The sequence below is a fragment of the Erythrolamprus reginae genome, chromosome 8, assembly GCF_031021105.1.
Source record: "Erythrolamprus reginae isolate rEryReg1 chromosome 8, rEryReg1.hap1, whole genome shotgun sequence".
In the NCBI taxonomy this organism is placed as follows: Eukaryota; Metazoa; Chordata; class Lepidosauria; order Squamata; family Dipsadidae; genus Erythrolamprus; species Erythrolamprus reginae.
In genome coordinates, this window is record NC_091957.1 from 49,201,297 (window position 1) to 49,219,365 (window position 18,069).

Genomic DNA, 18,069 nt, shown 5'->3' on the forward strand with positions numbered 1-18,069 from the left:
GAGGGAAGGGGAGGGAGGGAAGGGGGAAGGAAGGAAGGAAGGAAGGAAGGAAGGAAGGAAAGTAGCTATAACATTTAGGCTTATATACCTCTTCATAGTGCTTTTACATCCCTCTCTAAGTGGTTTCTACAGTCAGCATATTGCCCCCAACAATTGGGGTCCTAATTTTACCCACCTTGGAATGATGGAAGGCTTAGTCAACCTTGAGCTGATGATGGATGGATGGAAAGAGAGGAAAGGGGAGGGAGGGAAGGGAGGAAGGAAGGAAGGAAGAAGAGAAGGAGGGAAGGAAGGAGGGAGGGAAGGAGGGAGTGAAGGAGGGAAGGAGGGAGGGAAGGAGGGAGGGAAGGAGGGAATGAAGGAAGGAAGAAAAGTAGCTATAAAATTTAGACTTATATACCTCTTCATAGTTCTTTTATAGCCCTCTCTGTAGTGGTTTGTAGAGTCAGCATATTGCCCCCAACAATTGGGGTCCTCATTTTACCCACCTTGGAATGATGGAAGGCTTAGTGAACCTTGAGCTGATGATGGATGGATGGATGGATGGATGGATGGATGGAAAGGGAGGGAAGGGGAGGGAGGGAGGGAGGGGTGAAGGACGGAAGGAATGAAGGAAGGAAGAAAAGTAGCTATAAAATTTAGACTTATATACCTCTTCATAGTGCTTTTACATCCCTCTCTAAGTGATTTGTAGAGTCAGCATATTGCCCTCAACAATTAGGGTCCTCGTTTTACCCACACCTCGGAATGATGTAAGGCTGAGTCAACCTTGAGCAGGTGGTGAGATTTGAACTGCTGAACTACAAATAGCAATCAGCTGAAGTAGCCTGCAGCGCTGCACTCTAACCACTGCGCCACCCCCAACAATTGTAAGTGTTATTATTATTATTATTATTTTACATTTTTTACATTTCCCTATGAACTTCAAGAGGTGTGTTTGGCACAGAATCACAAAGTGCTGCCCAACCTTATAGAGATGTACAGTTCATTTTGAGTGTATTTAATTGGAGCCATCCCCAGTTTAAAGTTTTACGAAGCAGCTTGTGCCTTCCGATTTTGCTGATGGTACATTTGACTCTACCCTCACATTCCTTGATAATCCCCTTAGGTTATTAAGAACAGTTTGCTTCAGATCAAAGAGAGTTAATTTGGAATTTATTAGCTGTTGCAAGATTTTTTAACTGAAAAGTACATCCTACCCCCTTTCTGAAAGAATGGTAAAAGAAAATTCAGTAAAAATAAAGACAGGTTGGGCTTGGAGAAAAAAAAACCTCCTCCATTAATAATAACTGAAAGAAAACGTTTTTCCCTTTCTTTTTATTTTATTATTTATTTATTGGATTTGTATGCCGCCCCTCTCCATGGACTCGGGGCGGCTAACAACAGTGACAAAAAACAGAATGTAAAAATCCAATACTACAACAGCTAAAAACCCTTGTTTATAAAACCAATCATACATACAAAACATACCATGCATAAATTGTAGAAGCCTAGGGGGAAAGATTATCTTAATTCCCCCATGCCTGACGGCAGAGGTGGGTTTTGAGGAGCTTACGAAAGGCAAGGAGGGTGGGAGCTATTCTAATCTCTGGGGGGGAGTTGGTTCCAGAGGGTCGGGGCCACCACAGAGAAGGCTCTTCCCCTGGGCCCCACCAACCGACATTGTTTAGTCGACGGGGACCCGGAGAAGGCCCACTCTGTGGGACCTAATCGGTCGCTGGGATTCGTGTGGCCAGAAGGCGGTCCCTGAGATAATCTGGCCCTGGTGCCATGAAGAGGCTTTATAGGTCATAGACCAACACTTTGAATTGTGACCGGAAACTGATCGGCAACCAATGCAGACTGCGAAGTGTTGGTGTGATATGGGCATACTTAGGGAAGCCCATGATTGCTCTCGCAGCTGCATTCTGCACGATCTGAAGTTTCCGAACACTTTTCAAAGGTAGCCCCATGTAGAGAGAGTTACAGTAGTCGAGCCTCGAGGTGATGAGGGCATGAGTGACTGTGAGCAGTGACTCCCGGTCCAAATAGGGCAGCAACTGGTGCACCAGGCTAACCTGGGCAAACGCCCCCCTCGCCACAGCTGAAAGATGTTTCTCTAATGTGAGCTGTGGATCGAGGAGGACGCCCAAGTTGCGAACCCTCTCTGAGGGGGTCAATAACTCCCCCCCAGGGTAATGGATGGACAGATGGAATTGTCCTTGGGAGGCAAAACCCACAGCCACTCCATCTTATCAGGGTTGAGTTTGAGTCTGTTGACACCCATCCAGACCCCAACAGCCTCCAGGCACTTTTTCACGTCTTTCTTGCTTATAAATATTACAATAATTTGAATTATCATTTTAATTATAGCTATGCAGAAATAGTTACATAAGGTGTGACGGATATGTCTGGAAATAGTTTCCCTGATGCAATTAAATGTGGGAAAGTTTCTGACCACATACTGTATATGTCTTGGTAGGTGGCGTGGATATAGAGGTGCCTGCATGAAAAGTTGTGTTCAAACTTCATGTCAATGACAGAAGCTACTTTTGCATGAGCTGTAACATCCAGAGCTAATCTTTGCAAGGCAGCCGCAAACATCCAGGGAAAAAGTGCTCTGGGCAGAAAGTAGCATCTCTTCATTTGACTTGGTTACGCAATTTGCGCAAATATTGGGCTCTGTTGCTTGTAGCATTCTTCCATTGAAAAATGGAGTGTGGACTGGAAATTGGTAAGTTGTCTCCTCCTCCTCCTCCTCCTTCTTCTTCCTCTCCTCCTCCTCCTTCTTCCTCTTCCTCTCCTCCTCCTCCTCCTCCTTCCTCTCCTCTTGCTCTCCTCCTCCTTCTTCCTCTTGCTCTCCTCCTCCTCCCCCCTTTCTTCTTCTTCTTCTTCTTTATCTCCTCTCCTCATCCTTCTTCCTCTTCCTCTCCTCCTCCTCCTTCTCCTCTTTCTTCTCCTTCTTCTCCTTCTTCTTCTTCTTCCTCTCCTCCTCCTCCTTCTTCCTCTTCCTCTCCTCCTCCTCTTTCTCCTCCTCCTCCTCCTTCTTCCTCTTTTCCTCCTCCTTCTTCCTCTTCCTCTCCTCCTCCTCCTCCTCCTTCTTCTTCTCCTCCTCCTCCTTCCTCTCCTCTCCTCATCCTTCTTCCTCTTCCTCTTCCTCTCCTCCTCCTCCTCTTCTTCTTCTCCTCCTCCTTCTTCTTCCTCTTCCTCTCCTCTTCCTCTCCTCCTCCTTCTTCCTCTTCCTCTCCTCCTCCTCCTCCCCCCTTTCTTCTTCTTCTTCTTCTTCTTCCTCTCCTCCTCCTCCTCCTCCCTCTTCCTCTCCTCCTCTTTCTTCTTCTTCTTCTTCTTCTTCTTCTTCTTCTTCTTCTTCTTCTCCTTCTTCTCCTCCTCCTCCTCCTCCTTCTTCCTCCTCCTCCTCCCCCTCCCCTTCTCCCCTCTCCCTCCCTCCCACCATCCCCCCCGTATGTTGTCCATACCTATATTATTTTACAGTATTACCATGTCTTTGTTTTCTTCTCTCTCTCTTCCCTTTAGTGCTGGCGTGTTTCTTTCAAAATAAATAACGTTTAAAAATTAAAAAGAAAACAATGGGATGCCATTGAGGATGCTGCAGATCCACTGGAGATCTTGGCATAACCATTCGATAAGTATCATTGAGCAAAACAAAATCAAGATAAAATATCTGCACAGAACAATGCCTTGTCAGACTCTAAGCCAATATTAGAGATAGTGGGTGATGCGTATAGCACAATGAAGACAAAACTTCACTCTGAAATCATAAAAAAAGTTTCTCATAAAATGAAAATGAAGAGCTAGGTAAGGGCTTGAAAGCAAAACAACAGCCTTGAATTGTGAAGCACTCTTGGAGTGAGAAGAGAATTTACCAGGAATAAATAAATTCAAACTGATGAAATTTGAGGGCTTTTTTCCTTTCTTGGGTATTTCATCTTTTTGATAGAGGGTGGTATTTCAAAACCCATATTGATGCAATTCCTTTATTAGGCCAACTGAGAATCACAAAGCAAAGTGCAAATTTTCAACTTTTTAGAGTCTCCTCATCAGGTCGTGTATTTTAAATAGGAAGCTAAATAAAGTGGGGAATGTAATAAAAAAAATACTTGAGCTGATTTTATATAATCCTTTAAAAAGGGAAATAATGTTTTGTTCAGGAAGTCAAATGCCTTGTGTGTGTGACTCATGATGTTGTTAGAACTGGAACAATGAAACCTTCTCTTGCTTGGCATACCCACTGAAGCTAGCTCTTAAATTCTTTTGAATAGTAAAGGATATAAACTTTTTGTGTCCAGTAGAGGACACCTGCTTTTCTTTATATTTTCTAGCCTTTAACTCAGCCATAATTCTATGGATTATGGAGATTCTCAGTCATCCATGTCAGGGTTGTCCCATTTTTTTAGGAGGCAATTAAACATTTTCAGTAGGTCACTGGACTCTTTCAGGAGTCCACGGGACAAGAAAATCCAGTTGCCTTCTTAAAAAACACCTTTGGGAATTCCATGGATTGTACTTCATTTTATGTAAACCTTGGCTGTATGTACATCTCTCCTATCTGCTCTGTGTTGACTGGTTAATGAAGGGGGTGAGATTAAGAGCCATAGAGAATCTCCATTCTAAAAAAACCCAATTACCTGCCTTCCATTGAGGACCTGTATACTGCACAAGTCAAAAAGAGGGCTAGGAAAACATCTGCAGATCCCTGGCATCCTGAACATAAATTGTTTCAACTCCTGCCCTCAAAACGACACTATAGAGCGCTGCACACCAGAACAATTAGACACAAGAACAGTTTTTTCCCCCCAAACGCCATCACTCTGCTAAACAAATAATTCCCTCAACACTGTCAAACTATTTACTAAGTCTGCATTGCTATTGCTATTAGTCTTCTGATCATTCCTATCACCCATCTCCTCCCACTTATGACTGTATGATTGTAACCTTGTTGCTTCTATCCTTACGACTTGTATTGGTCTTTGCCATTGCATTGGATTATTTCAGAGACGTGGAGAGAGGGGATCTGCTGCTTGGGTGACAGTCTATCCTCCATACTGTTCTGCCTGGCTTTCTGGTAGGAGCCTCCCAAAAATTCAAGGGTACAAATTTCAGACACACACACGTTTGAAAATTCAAAACAATGTTCTTTATCACAAAAGTCAAAATAAACAAAGCACTCTTTTTTGTATTGCAAAGAGCACTCTTCCCAAAACAACTGGGTAGTCTGTACAATTTCCCTTAAGCAGTCATTAAATACTTAGCCAACAGCTGTGAAGAACCTTCACACCCCTTCTTCTTCCAATGAAGTGAGACACACACACACACACACGTTGCTCTGCTTTGGTTTCAAAGATGTGAAAAAGCAACAAAGTCCAGCAACACAAGATTCCTGACGAACTCCGATCAGATATTCTTCCACAACGGCCAAACCCACATGCTGCTATTTATAGCAGCAGCCCCAATTACTGGAGCCCCACCCAAACACAGGTGGCCTCCCTTATTTCCTGTAATATGTTCTTACTTGGTCTCTTCTACGCATAATTCTGCGCTTGCGTGGGTCCAAAATGTCCTCATCTGAAGCTATAGAAGATAAGGAAGATTGACTGCCTGGGCTGTGTGCCAAGCCCTTCTCTGCCGAGTCACTCCCACCTTCTTCTTCGTCCGAGGAAAGTAAACTCTGCACTGATTCTGTCGGCAATAACACAGGACTGTGACATGTTGAATTTTCCCCTGAATCCACCTCCCCATTCCCTGGGGCAGGAGCTGGGCCAGAGCCAACCACAACACCTACTAACCTATCATTTGAGACCAAAGGATGCCAATGCCCTACTACTACTACTACCACCACCACCACCACCATTAACATTATCATTATTTATTTATTTTTATTTTCAAACATATACAAGATAGTAGGAATAGTATAAACATAAATAGGAACATAGTAATATGAAATAATGGAGAGATTAGAGCCTTCTTAGATCCTCAGGCGGTATAGAAGACAGTAGGAGAATTATATTTTCAGATTTGCAAATTTCTGTTAGTCTAGCTTTACACTAAAGTAGCATTGTTTTATCTGGTTTGTGTTTCCTGTCTGGATTACTTGTGTTTCCTGTCTGGATTACTGGCTTACAGGCAGTGGTGGGCTCCTACGGGAACGGTCAGGAACGCAGTTCTGGTAGCAAAATTTGGAGCTCTACCCCAGAGCACCCAATTTACAATGAAAAATGTTGAAACAAAATGCATAAGCCACGCCCATAGTGTGGTAGTAAAAATTTTGGTAGCCCATCACTGCTTGCAGATAGCTTCTTCCATCAGGTGCTATAGTCCAAGAATTTATGTTTTTCATTTGGGCTGTTTCATTTTTACAAAATGCCCCAACTATTCTGATTGTCAACATAAGGCAAAGCCATGCATATCCATCTGCCTTTGAGTAGCATCAGACCACTTCCTAGGTGACAATGTTACTGTGACTATCTAAAGGCAAAGGAGACCGATAATGGTGAGGAGAGCTTTTGTTAAGTGTTTATCAGTAAGAAAACAGAGCTGCCCAGTGCATTTAATTGCCGAGTGATTCTATTATTCAGATGATGGAATTTGCCAAGAACAGCTGCATTTTGTAATCTAACCAGCTCTTTAATAGTTCTTCTGATTTGTGAGTATTATATTATTTGACTGCAGAAAGCTACCCGCACTCAAATTCTCGTGCGCAGAACAAGAGTTTAAATTGGGGAAGCCTGACAATCAATACCGCATGGTGTTTTTGAAAGAGACCTTTGTGTAATTTAATGACCACAACTGTATTTAGAAAAATGATTCTCTGCATTAAATCAAGTTTAATGGTTTATTCTTTCAGGGTGCCGGTACAATGGTGTGTGTGTTTGTGTTTACGTGCCATACATTTCTCCTTGCCTTGTGTAATGGATTGTGTGGATAACCTTGAGCGACGAGAGAAAGAGACGCTGCCTTAGAAACCTTCTCAGAAAATAGGCAGGAAAGCTCAGTGACTTTACAGTCCAAGCAATTAAAAGTAGTGATGATAAGTTTGTACCATTAAAGTTGCAAGGTTCTGTTAATTAATTAATTTATTTATTTATTGGATTTGTATGCCGCTCCTCTCCGGAGACTCGGGGCGGTTAACAGCAATAATAAGACAGCGTACAATAATAATCCAATAATAAAAACGATTAAAAACCCAATAATATAAAAACCAAACATACATACAGACATGCCATGCATAAAATTGTAAAGGCCTAGGGGGAAAGAGTATCTCAATTCCCCCATGCCTGGCGGCAGAGGTGGGTTTTAAATAGCTTACGAAAGGTAAGGAGGGTGGGGGCAATTCTAATCTCTGGTGGGAGTTGGTTCCAGAAGGCCGGGGCCGCCACAGAGAAGGCTCTTCCCCTGGGTCCCACCAAGCGGCATTGTTTAGTTGACGGGACCCAGAGAAGACCCACTCTGTGGGACCTAACTGGTCGCTGGGATTCGTGCAGCAGAAGGCGGTCCCTGAGATAATGTAGCTTTACATTCAGGCAGTGGTAGAATCCTGCCAGGTTAACAACCAGTTCAGTGATCATGCGCTTTGCAGTTTTATGAAAACTTACAAAAAACCCAAGATGGTGACTGTTCTGTCGGGCTCTCTGGTAGAATCCTCCCAAAAATTCACTGGTACAAATTTCAGACACATGCACATTTGAAAATTCAGCATGGGGAGACATCCACATGCTGCTGGCTTGTTTTGCTCCCGGTGGAATCTGCTGAGAAAGGCTCCTCTGACCAAGAAGACATGAGTGACAGGGAGGAGGAGAGTGTGGCAGACAGCTCAGAAGGAGATCACTTATCTAGCTCCTCCTTGGCTTCGGAACAAGAGTTAATGATACAGCCATGCATGCGGAGAGCGATGCATAGGCAACAACAACTGAGAGATTATTACCAAAGAAAATGAGGCCACCTGGGGTTGGGTGGGGCTGTGGTAATTAGTGAGGCTGCTATAAATAGCAGCCTGTGGGTTTGGCCATTGTGGAGGATTATCTGATTGTTGTGTTTCGTGCCTACTTTGCTGACTTTGACTTTTGTGTGCTGATTTTTCCCCGCTTTGCAACTAAACCAGAGCAAAGTGTGTTTCACTTTGTGAAAGAAGAAGGACTGTGAATTACCCCACAGCTGCAAGCTAAGTATCTCAGAACTGATAAGGGATTTGTACAAATTACCAGTTTGTTTGGAGACAAGTGCTCTTTGCTATACAAAAAGAGTGCTTCGTGAATTTTCATTATAAAGAACATTGTTTTGAATTTTCAAACATGTGTGTGTCTGACATTGTATCTGTGCATTTTTGGGAGGATTCTACCAGAGAGCTCGACAGCACACCCATTGATTGAGTTTGTGTAGTAAAATAAGCCAAAATGAATTTGGATACTTTATTGAGTCATCATGTTGGGGAAATTCAACCCATTATTTTAACATCCCTTGTGCTTCAAGACATCAAAATTATCAGTTGTTTATGTTTAGTCAAAGAATGTGATCTCAATCATTCTATGGTGCCAGCTAATTTATGTAAAAATGCAAAGGTAAAGTGGTTGAATTATCATAGAAAGTAACATATATATTAATTGTGTGCCTATGTAGACAGTTTGGGAATCTTAGATGCAGGACACTTTTATACAATGGGCATATAAAATATTCTGTATCTATTTTTTTTTCAATTTATTATAAACTCTCAAAAGAGTGCAGTTCCTATTTGTTGGTGATAAAAAGCTTTAGCAAGATATTGAAGGTTTCTCCCCACCCCTCTCTGTTTTTAAATTACATTGCTAAAATTATACAAATGTTTTCTTGCAGAGGCAAAAAGTAATCTATTTGACATTAATTGGTTATTTTTCCCCCCTCTTCTGGCAGTCAGACCTTCTCCATGCAACTAAATTTATTCCTGGGTATATTAGAAGTTTGCTCCTTGGTTGTTAAACTGATAACTACTAGGGGGGAAATGGTTGGAAAGACCCTACATTGGAGAGAAGCTAAAATTATAATTTCACATTTTACATTGCTCTTCCTTCCCTTTGACATTGTGAGGGGCATGTAAGAGAGAAAATGCTGGAACTTATTTAGCTCATCATGAATTGTAAAACAAGGAATGACAACAAATGTTTAAATGTTTGGGGCTCTTGCCTTAAGGGATGGATTAAAAAACTAAAGATTTGGATCAGAAACATACTCATTCTTGGACCATAAGTGTCAGCTAAAAGTGACTTTGAGTTTGTTCTCCCTTTGAGTCTTAGATTCCACCAATGCAGCTCTTCATTTTAGATAGCACGTAGAAATAAATAGAAGCGTAATAATAATGCTATTATTTATCCATCATTGATCCAGATTTTAGCCCATACTATGTTGTATTTGCATATTGCTCTATGGCATTATTTATTTTAACCATCTTTTGTTGAATATACTCTGATGACCTGGCACATACATAAAAAAATACACCATAAAGCACAGTCTACAAAATATATAGCTTGTTTTTCCACAACCAGTGATGCAAAAACAAATAGATCAAGGCTTAGTGTAAAATTCATATATTCCATTCCTTTTGAATTGTTGTATGTGGTCATTGGGACTTGAAATAGAATGAGCCGTAAGGGACCTTGGAGGTCTTCTAGTCTAGGCTCAAGCAGGAGAACCTATAAACCTTCAAAGTGTTAGTAATGACCTTTAAAGCCCTAAATGGCATCGGACCAGAATACCTCCGAGACCACCTTCTGCCGCACGAACCCCAGAGGCCGATTAGGTCCCACAGAGTTGGCCTTCTCCATGTCCCGTCGACTGAACAATGTCATCTGGCGAGACCCAGGGGAAGAGCCTTCTCTGTGGCAGCCCCGGCCCTCTGGAATCAACTCCCCCCGGAGATTCGAATTTCCCCTACCCTCCTTGCCTTCTGCAAAATGCTGAAGACTTACCTCTGTGGCCAGACATGGAATTGATGCCCCCCTTTTTTTCTGACTCCTGTATTATGACTAGTTGGTTTGAGTGTGTATGACTGTGTAGTATATGTTTTTTTTAATGATAATGTATTTTAAATTAGTTTATTTTTTATTTTTTTAATATTAGATTTGTACTGTATTGTATTGTCGTTATGTTGTGAGCCCCCCCCCCAACGACTCTTCGGAGAGGGGCGGCATACAAATCTAATAAATAATAATAATTGTTGTTGTTGTTGTTGTTGTTGTTATTATTATTATTATTATTATCATTATTATATGTGGCACACATGGTATAGGTTCGCCATTGCAACATTAGACAAAATGTTTTATTGGGAGAAAAAAATAAGGATTGAAACCCATAAGCCATGTCCAAAATCCACACTGAAATTCATATCAAATAGCTTTTCTCTAATAGTGTGCTTCAAATAAGGTCAGGCTCTGTTTTAAATCACGTTCTTTAAAAAAAAAAGCAGTTGTAATTTGTATGAGAAGCTGTTCCACCAGCGCCTGGATAGAACGTTTTCAAGATTGGTTCAAAATGATCATTAGGAACTTTTATATAGAAGCCCATATGTTATTTTCCCCTAAATTCTAATCTATTACATTGTTCAAGTGGCATATTAATACAGTTTTCTTTTTTAAAAAACCATTAAATTTATCCCAGGTGACTCAGCAGGTTGATGCTTCATTCTTCATTAATCACTATTGGCAGCGTTCCATGGAATTTCTGCCAGTTTTATGAAGCTCGGCTTTCTAACGTGATATTTTAACTTTGAACACAGATATTAATTAAACTTAAAAACAAGACATCTTAGCTCAAACAGATATGTAAATTAATTATGAGTTGGCTAAGGGAGGAATTGTTTTAAAGGGACTTTTTTAAAAAACAACAACCGCATCACTTCCCTCTATTTTCTCCTCACTTAAATAGCTGGTTGATTTGGTTGGCGAAACTGGAAGACCCTCGTGAGAGATACATCTCAGTTTCTGTGGTAAGTAGTAAAATGTGGGGTAGATAATTTATCTACTTTAGGAAGACAAGTTTGGGAAGATGTAAGAAAATTAATTTAAATGCCTAAATCTACCTCGTCCATCAAGTCAAATTAAAACTGACCGAAGAAATTTCAAACACACACACGTTTGAAAATTCAAAACAATGTTCTTTATAATGAAAATTCACTTAAACTAAGCCCTCTTTTGGTATAGCAAAGAGCACTGGTCTCCAAACAAACTGGTAATTTGTACAAGTCCCTTATCAGTTCTGTGATACTTAGCTTGCAGCTGTGAGGCAATTCACAGTCCTTCTTCTTTCACAAAGTGAAACACACTTTGCTCTGGTTTAGTTTCAAAGCGGGGAAAAATCAGCACACAAAAGATCCAAGTCAGTAAAGCAGTCACGAAACACAACGATCAGATAATCCTGCACAATGGCCAAACCCACAGGCTGCTATTTATAGCAGCCTCACTAATTACCACAGCCCCACCCAACCACAGGTGGCCTCATTCTCTTTGATAATAATCTCTCAGTTTTTGTTGCCTATACATCGCTTTTCGTATGCGTGGCTGTATCATTAACTCTTGTTCTGAATCCAAGGAGGAGCGAGATAATTGATCTCCTTCTGAGCTGTCTGCCACACTCTCCTCCTCCCTGTCACTCATGTCTTCTTGGTCAGAGGAGCCTTCATCATCAGATTCCACTGGGGGCAAAACAGGCCTGCAGCCTGTAGATGTCTCCCCACATCCACAGTCCTTGGGGCAGGAGCTGGGCCAGAGCTAACCACAACAGGTAGATAATTTGTCTACTTTAGGAAGACAAGTTTGTGAAGATGTAAGAAAAATGCCTAAATCTACCTCGTCCATCAAGTCAAATTAAAACTGACCGGAGAGGTCCTTGGTATCTTTTTGGGTAGGTTTCTGGCAGATGTTTCATTACCAAACTAGGTTACAGCATCAATGCTAGAAGGGAGTGGGGCTTGCTCTTATTTTTACGAAGGACGCCCAGAAGGTAATGCACCATTTTTCCCCCTCAGGCTATACTAATGGTACGAATGCAAAACTTTAGACATACATTATTTGAGTTGTCAGGAGTGTGTGTGTAAATTTTGTGTTTCTTCAGACAGATAGTGTAGCTGCAGTAGTGTCTCAAAATGGCATCTGTAAGTGATGTATGTTACAAGCTGCGTGTCGTCATTGAGTTTCTCACTGTGGGGAAAGAAACTGTTGGGAACATTCACAAAACTTTGTGTAGTTTATGGAGAATCTGCATGGATTGGAATGGATGCCATTTGCGGAAGACATTTTGAGGATTCAATTCAATTCAATTCAATTTATTAGATTTGTATGCTGCCCCTCTCCAAAGACTTGGGGCGGCTCACAACAATAATAAAAACAATATTCCAGCGAAACAAATCTAATATTAAAAAGCACATAAAACCCTATCATGTTTAAAAAAGCAAACAACATATACATACCCAAACATAAATATAAAAAAGCCTGGGGGAAAGGTGTCTCAACTCCCCCATGCCTGGCGGTATGGATGGGTTTTGAGTAGTTTATGAAAGACAAGGAGTGTGGGGGCAGTTCTAATCTCCGGGGGGGAGTTGATTCCAGAGGGCCGGGGATGCCACAGAGAAGGCTCTTCCCCTGGGGCCAGCCAAACGACATTGTTTGGTCGACAGGACCCGGAGAAGGCCAACTCTGTGGGACCTTATCGGTTGCTGGGATTCGTGCGGTAGCAGGCAGTTCCAGAGGTACTCTGGTCCAATGTCATGCAGGGCTTTAAAGGTCATAACCAACACTTTGAACTGTGACCGGAAACTGATCGGCAGCCAAGGCAGGCCACGGAGTGTTGCGGAAACGTGGGCAAATCTGGGAAGCCCCACGATGGCTCTCACGGCCGCGTTCTGCACGATCTGAAGTTTCTGAACACTTTTCAGAGGTAGCCCCATGTAGAGAGCGTTACAGTAATCGAACCTCGAGGTGATGAGGGCATTAGCGACTGTGAGCAGTCCATGATGAAGAGGTGATTCGCACAGTGCAGAAATGGCTTCGTGACCAGAACAATGAGTGGTATCGACAGGGCATACATGCCCTTGTGTCGTGCTGGAGGAAGGCCATAGAATGGGACAGAGATTACGTGGAAAAAATAGGAAGTGTAGAAGAAACATTATTCTTTCTTGTGTGTAAGTTTTATTGTGTTCAATAAATAATTGTTGAAAAAAAATGTGGTGCATTACTTACTGGGTTGATGCTTAAAGTGTTTTGCCCTTTCAGTGTTGATTGGGAGTGTTTTTGGTGGTTCCTTGAATACATTGTTAGTAAATAAGCTATTAGAGTTAATAATTCCTTGATTGGGGCATTCTTCACTTGATTTCTGGTCTAGTGTTAAACAATCTTTGCTCATCTGTATGTTGATTGCTGGTGAGGAAATGTTTTGGGCTTTTATATTTCTTTGGGGATTTTTTTTATTGTTTCTTTAGAATGGTATGTAGATGTTGTTTACCTCTATGTGTTTGTTGTTGGCTAATTTGTCTGAATCCTGGACTTCAGGAATTCTCTAACATTTTTGGGCTGAGCTTGATCTATTGTATAGTGCTCACAGTTGTGTTGATATCCATTTTGTTAAAAGACATTATTATATAGACGCTCTATTTCCTTTTCCCCCTGTTCAGAGTTCCTGCATTTATGTTTACGCTCGTCAAAATAGTGTTCTCATACAACTCCCCTTGTGGGAATTGTCTCAGGTTTATGATCCCACCAGTTTATTACCACTGGTAGGTGTTAGATGATGATAGAAACATAGAAACATAAAAGACTGACGGCAGAAAAAGACCTCATGGTCCATCTAGTCTGCCCTTATACTATTTTTTTGTATTTTATCTTAGGATGGATCTATGTTTATCCCAGGCATGTTTAAACTCAGTTACTGTGGATTTACCAACCACGTCTGCTGGAACTTTGTTCCAAGGATCTACTACTCTTTCAGTAAAATAATATTTTCTCACGTTGCTTTTGATCTTTCCCCCAACTAACCTCAGATTGTGTCCCCTTGTTCTTCTGTTCACTTTCCTATTAAAAACACTTCCCTCCTGAACCTTATTTAACCCTTTGACATATTTAAATGTTTCGATCATGTCCCCCCTTTTCCTTCTGTTTCCAGACTATACAGATTGAGTTCATTAAGTCTTTCCTGATACGTTTTATGCTTAAGACCTTCCACCATTTTTGTAGCCCATCTTTGGACCCGTTCAATTTTGTCAATATCTTTTTGTAGGTGAGGTCTCCAGAACTGAACACAGTATTTCAAATGTGGTCTCACCAGCGCTCTATATAGCAGTATCACAATCTCCCTCTTCCTGCTTGTTATACCTCTAGCTATGCAGCCAAGCATCCTACTTGCTTTCCCTACCGCCTGACTGCCACCCTTCTCCCTAGACTCAGGGCGGCTTACAACATGTTAGCAATAGCACTTTTTTAAACAGAGCCAGCCTATTGTCCCCACAATCCGTGTCCTCACTTTACTTTCCCTAACGCCCGACCACACCGCTCACCCATTTTGAGACTGTCAGAAATCACTACCCCTAAATCCTTCTCTTCTGAAGTTTTTGCTAACACAGAACTGCCAATGCAATACTCAGATTGAGGATGATTGTTGTTGTTGTTGTCGTCATCATCGTCATCATCATCATCATCATCATCATCATCATCACTTTCATAACTCTCTCCACAACATTTCTGAGCCTGTGGACATACAGCCTATCTCCTAACTGTGTAGATAATTGTTTGAACGACATATAGCTGCTGTGTGTTTTATTTTTTTAAAAAAGAAATATTGTGCATTTTATGTCTCTCTGGAACCAGAGACAACGTAACAGGCAACTTTCCTCCTCTAAGAACTGTGCTTCACTACTGCTCATCCGAAACAGCTGCCCATTCCTTCCCATAATGATAGGACTGGCTGCACAATTAACACCAATTAGGATTTGACCCTGTGAAAATGACAGAAAATTACCTTGTGTCAAGTATTTTGACTGAGATGTGGAAGCAAACAGGCGTAAACATCCAATTTCCCTTGCTCTGCTTAAACCTGGTGGAGATTTCCTTCCACGCAACACGGCACAACTGTTAAAGAATCTTTATCATACACTAGGACCGAAGCCCTTTCAAACAGTTGATTTCTTCTGAATAGTGAAGATTATTGACCATATCCAGTATCCTCTCGAGTTTAATCCTGATGGGGCATTTTTTTCCCTCCTCTTGACCTTTCTGCAGCTTAACAGAAACCCAGCATTACACTGCCACACTCTGCACTAAGTAGCAGTTAGGTATTGACATTTTTATCATTTGTAGCCTAGAAAATCTTAACTCCCTGCCAGAGCTCTCAAAGTAAGCACTGAAATTTGCAAATATATATATATGTGTGTGTGTATGTGTGTGATATGTTTTTGCTTAATTTGAAAATTAAGGAAAACTAGGATAGATCTATTTCAGCCTCATTTTGGCCTCATCAGCTAGGCATACCCTCACTTGGACTTGAACCCGCAACCTTTGCCTTGTAAGGCAGAGAATTAATCTCTAGGCTACGGTATCCAATCCCTTCAGATGTATGTATGTATGTATGTATGTATGTATGTATGTATGTATATGTATAATGAAAAGGAGACTAATATAGATTTCACACACAAGCACACATATATATATCAAATCTATATTGGTCTACTTTTCATTATACATGCTGTACATATACATACATACATACATACTGTACATACATACATATATACATATTCATAGATCTTCAGTGGTATATTTATGTAGATTGTTGTGAGTTTGGGTTTTTCCTTATGTAATATTTTGAGTGTCTTTGCAATGTTTCAGCGAAATCACATTCACCATCATCAGGCTGAAATTATTGGCTTCGTGCTGCTTTGAATAGCATATTCATATATGTACCACATATACGTTTACCTGCGCATTTTGCTTTTCTTGCCTAGATGTTGAACCTTACTTTTTTTTCACCATTGAATTTCATTTTGTTAGATAGCGCCCATTGCTCAAGTTTGTCAAGATCCTTCTGTATCTTGTGCCTATCTTCTAGAGTGTTGGCTATTCCTGCCAGTTTGGTGTCAGCTGCAAATTTGATGAGTTTCCCCATCTATCCCCTCGTCCAAGTCATTGAGGAAGATGTTGAAGAGTACTGGGCTTAAAACAGAACCTTGTGGTACTCCACTGCATACATCTGTCCAAGTAGATGTAGTTCCATTGAGCACTACACATTGAGTGTGGTTGGGGAGTGTTCTGCCTGACTGGGCTCAGGCGATTAGTAACAGTCCAAGGAAAAGAAATCAAACACACACCTGCTTTTCTAATCAGCAAACTTGTATTAAACAAACAAAAAAGGGTTAACAAAAACAGTCCTTCTTGTCAGGAATAAACTATAGTGCAAGGCGTAAGTCAGCCAAATACAAAGCACAGGAAAAAGCAAACAAAGACAACCTGCACAGAGCAGAAACGTTGCAGGAGTCCTTTGAATCTTGGAGTCTCAAGAGCAAACAGCTAGTCCCAGAGGTTTCACCTCCCACGTGCCTGAAAAGGCTGGATTGAAATCCAAAGGCACGGAACAGAAGCTTCAGAGCAGGAACCACAAAGTCACACAGATAAAACAGCCACAGTTTGCCTTTTGCCTCTGTTCCCTTTTATACCTTTAGCCCTCATTAGGGGAACCACACCCAGCCCTCAGTATGAGAACCACACCCAGTCCAGGTGCTACTCTGATCACCGGTAATAGTCCTTTAATTGAGCCCTCCTTTGCATGGCTCTCTGGCTACGCATGTCTATGAGCTGTTCTGCATCGGTATCCAATGAGGATAGACTGTCTGAGTGGCTGCATGCCAAATCCCCTGGGCTGTCTGCTGGGTCCTGCATGCTGTCTGCCAACTCCTCTGAACCAGTGGCCTCATCCTCAGGGCTGTCTGCCACGTCTTCCTGGCTGTCAGCCAGGCTTTCACACTCACTTTGTGCCGCATCTCTCCCATATGTGGGAGCAACGGCTGGCCCAAGCCCAAACACAACACCACCATATACGTACCCCTCCCCGGGCTCCCTGGCAACACCCGTGGCTTCTGGGGGAATTGAGCATGAAAGTCCTGGACAAGCGTAGGAGCATCCACCAAAGCAGCCTCCACCCATGAACAATTGTCCGGGACGCCGTCCACCCATTGCACCAAGTAATGTAAACAGTCATGCACCCATTGAGAATCCCGAATGGCATGGACCGTGGCCCAAACACAACAGGGAGTATGTAGAGTATTCCCTGACTTCTAAGAAAAAGTGACATGGCTTCTGAGTGGAGACCAAAAGTTTCCCAAGCTATTGACTTTCCACATAAACATAATTAGAAACATAGAAACATAGATGACTGACGGCAGAAAAAGACCTCATGGTCTATCTAGTCTGCCCTTATACTATTTCCTGTGTTTTATCTTAGGATGGATATATGTTTATCCCAGGCATGTTTACATTCAATTACTGTGGATTTACCAACCACGTCTGCTGGAAGTTTGTTCCAAGGATCTACTACTCTTTCAGTGAAATAATATTTCCTCACGTTGCTTTTGATCTTTCCCCCAACTAACTTCAGATTGTGTCCCCTTGTTCTTGTGTTCACTTTCCTATTAAAAACACTTCCCTCCTGAACCTTATTTAATTAACCCTTTAACATATTTAAATGTTTCGATCATGTCCCCCCTTTTCCTTCTGTCCTCCAGACTATACAGATTGAGTTCATGAAGTCTTTCCTGATACGTTTTATGCTTAAGTCCTTCCACCATTCTTGTAGCCCATCTTTGGACCTGTTCAATTTTGTCAATATCTTTTTGTAGGTGAGGTCTCCAGAACTGAACACAGTATTCCAAATGTGGTCTCACCAGCATTCTATATAGCGGGATCATAATCTCCCTCTTCCTGCTTGTTATACCTCTAGCTATGCATCCAAGCATCCTGCTTGCTTTTCCTTCTGCCCGACCACACTGCTCACCCATTTTGAGACTGTCAGAAATCACTACCCCTAAATCCTTCTCTTCTGAAGTTTTTGCTAACACAGAACTGCTAGAAC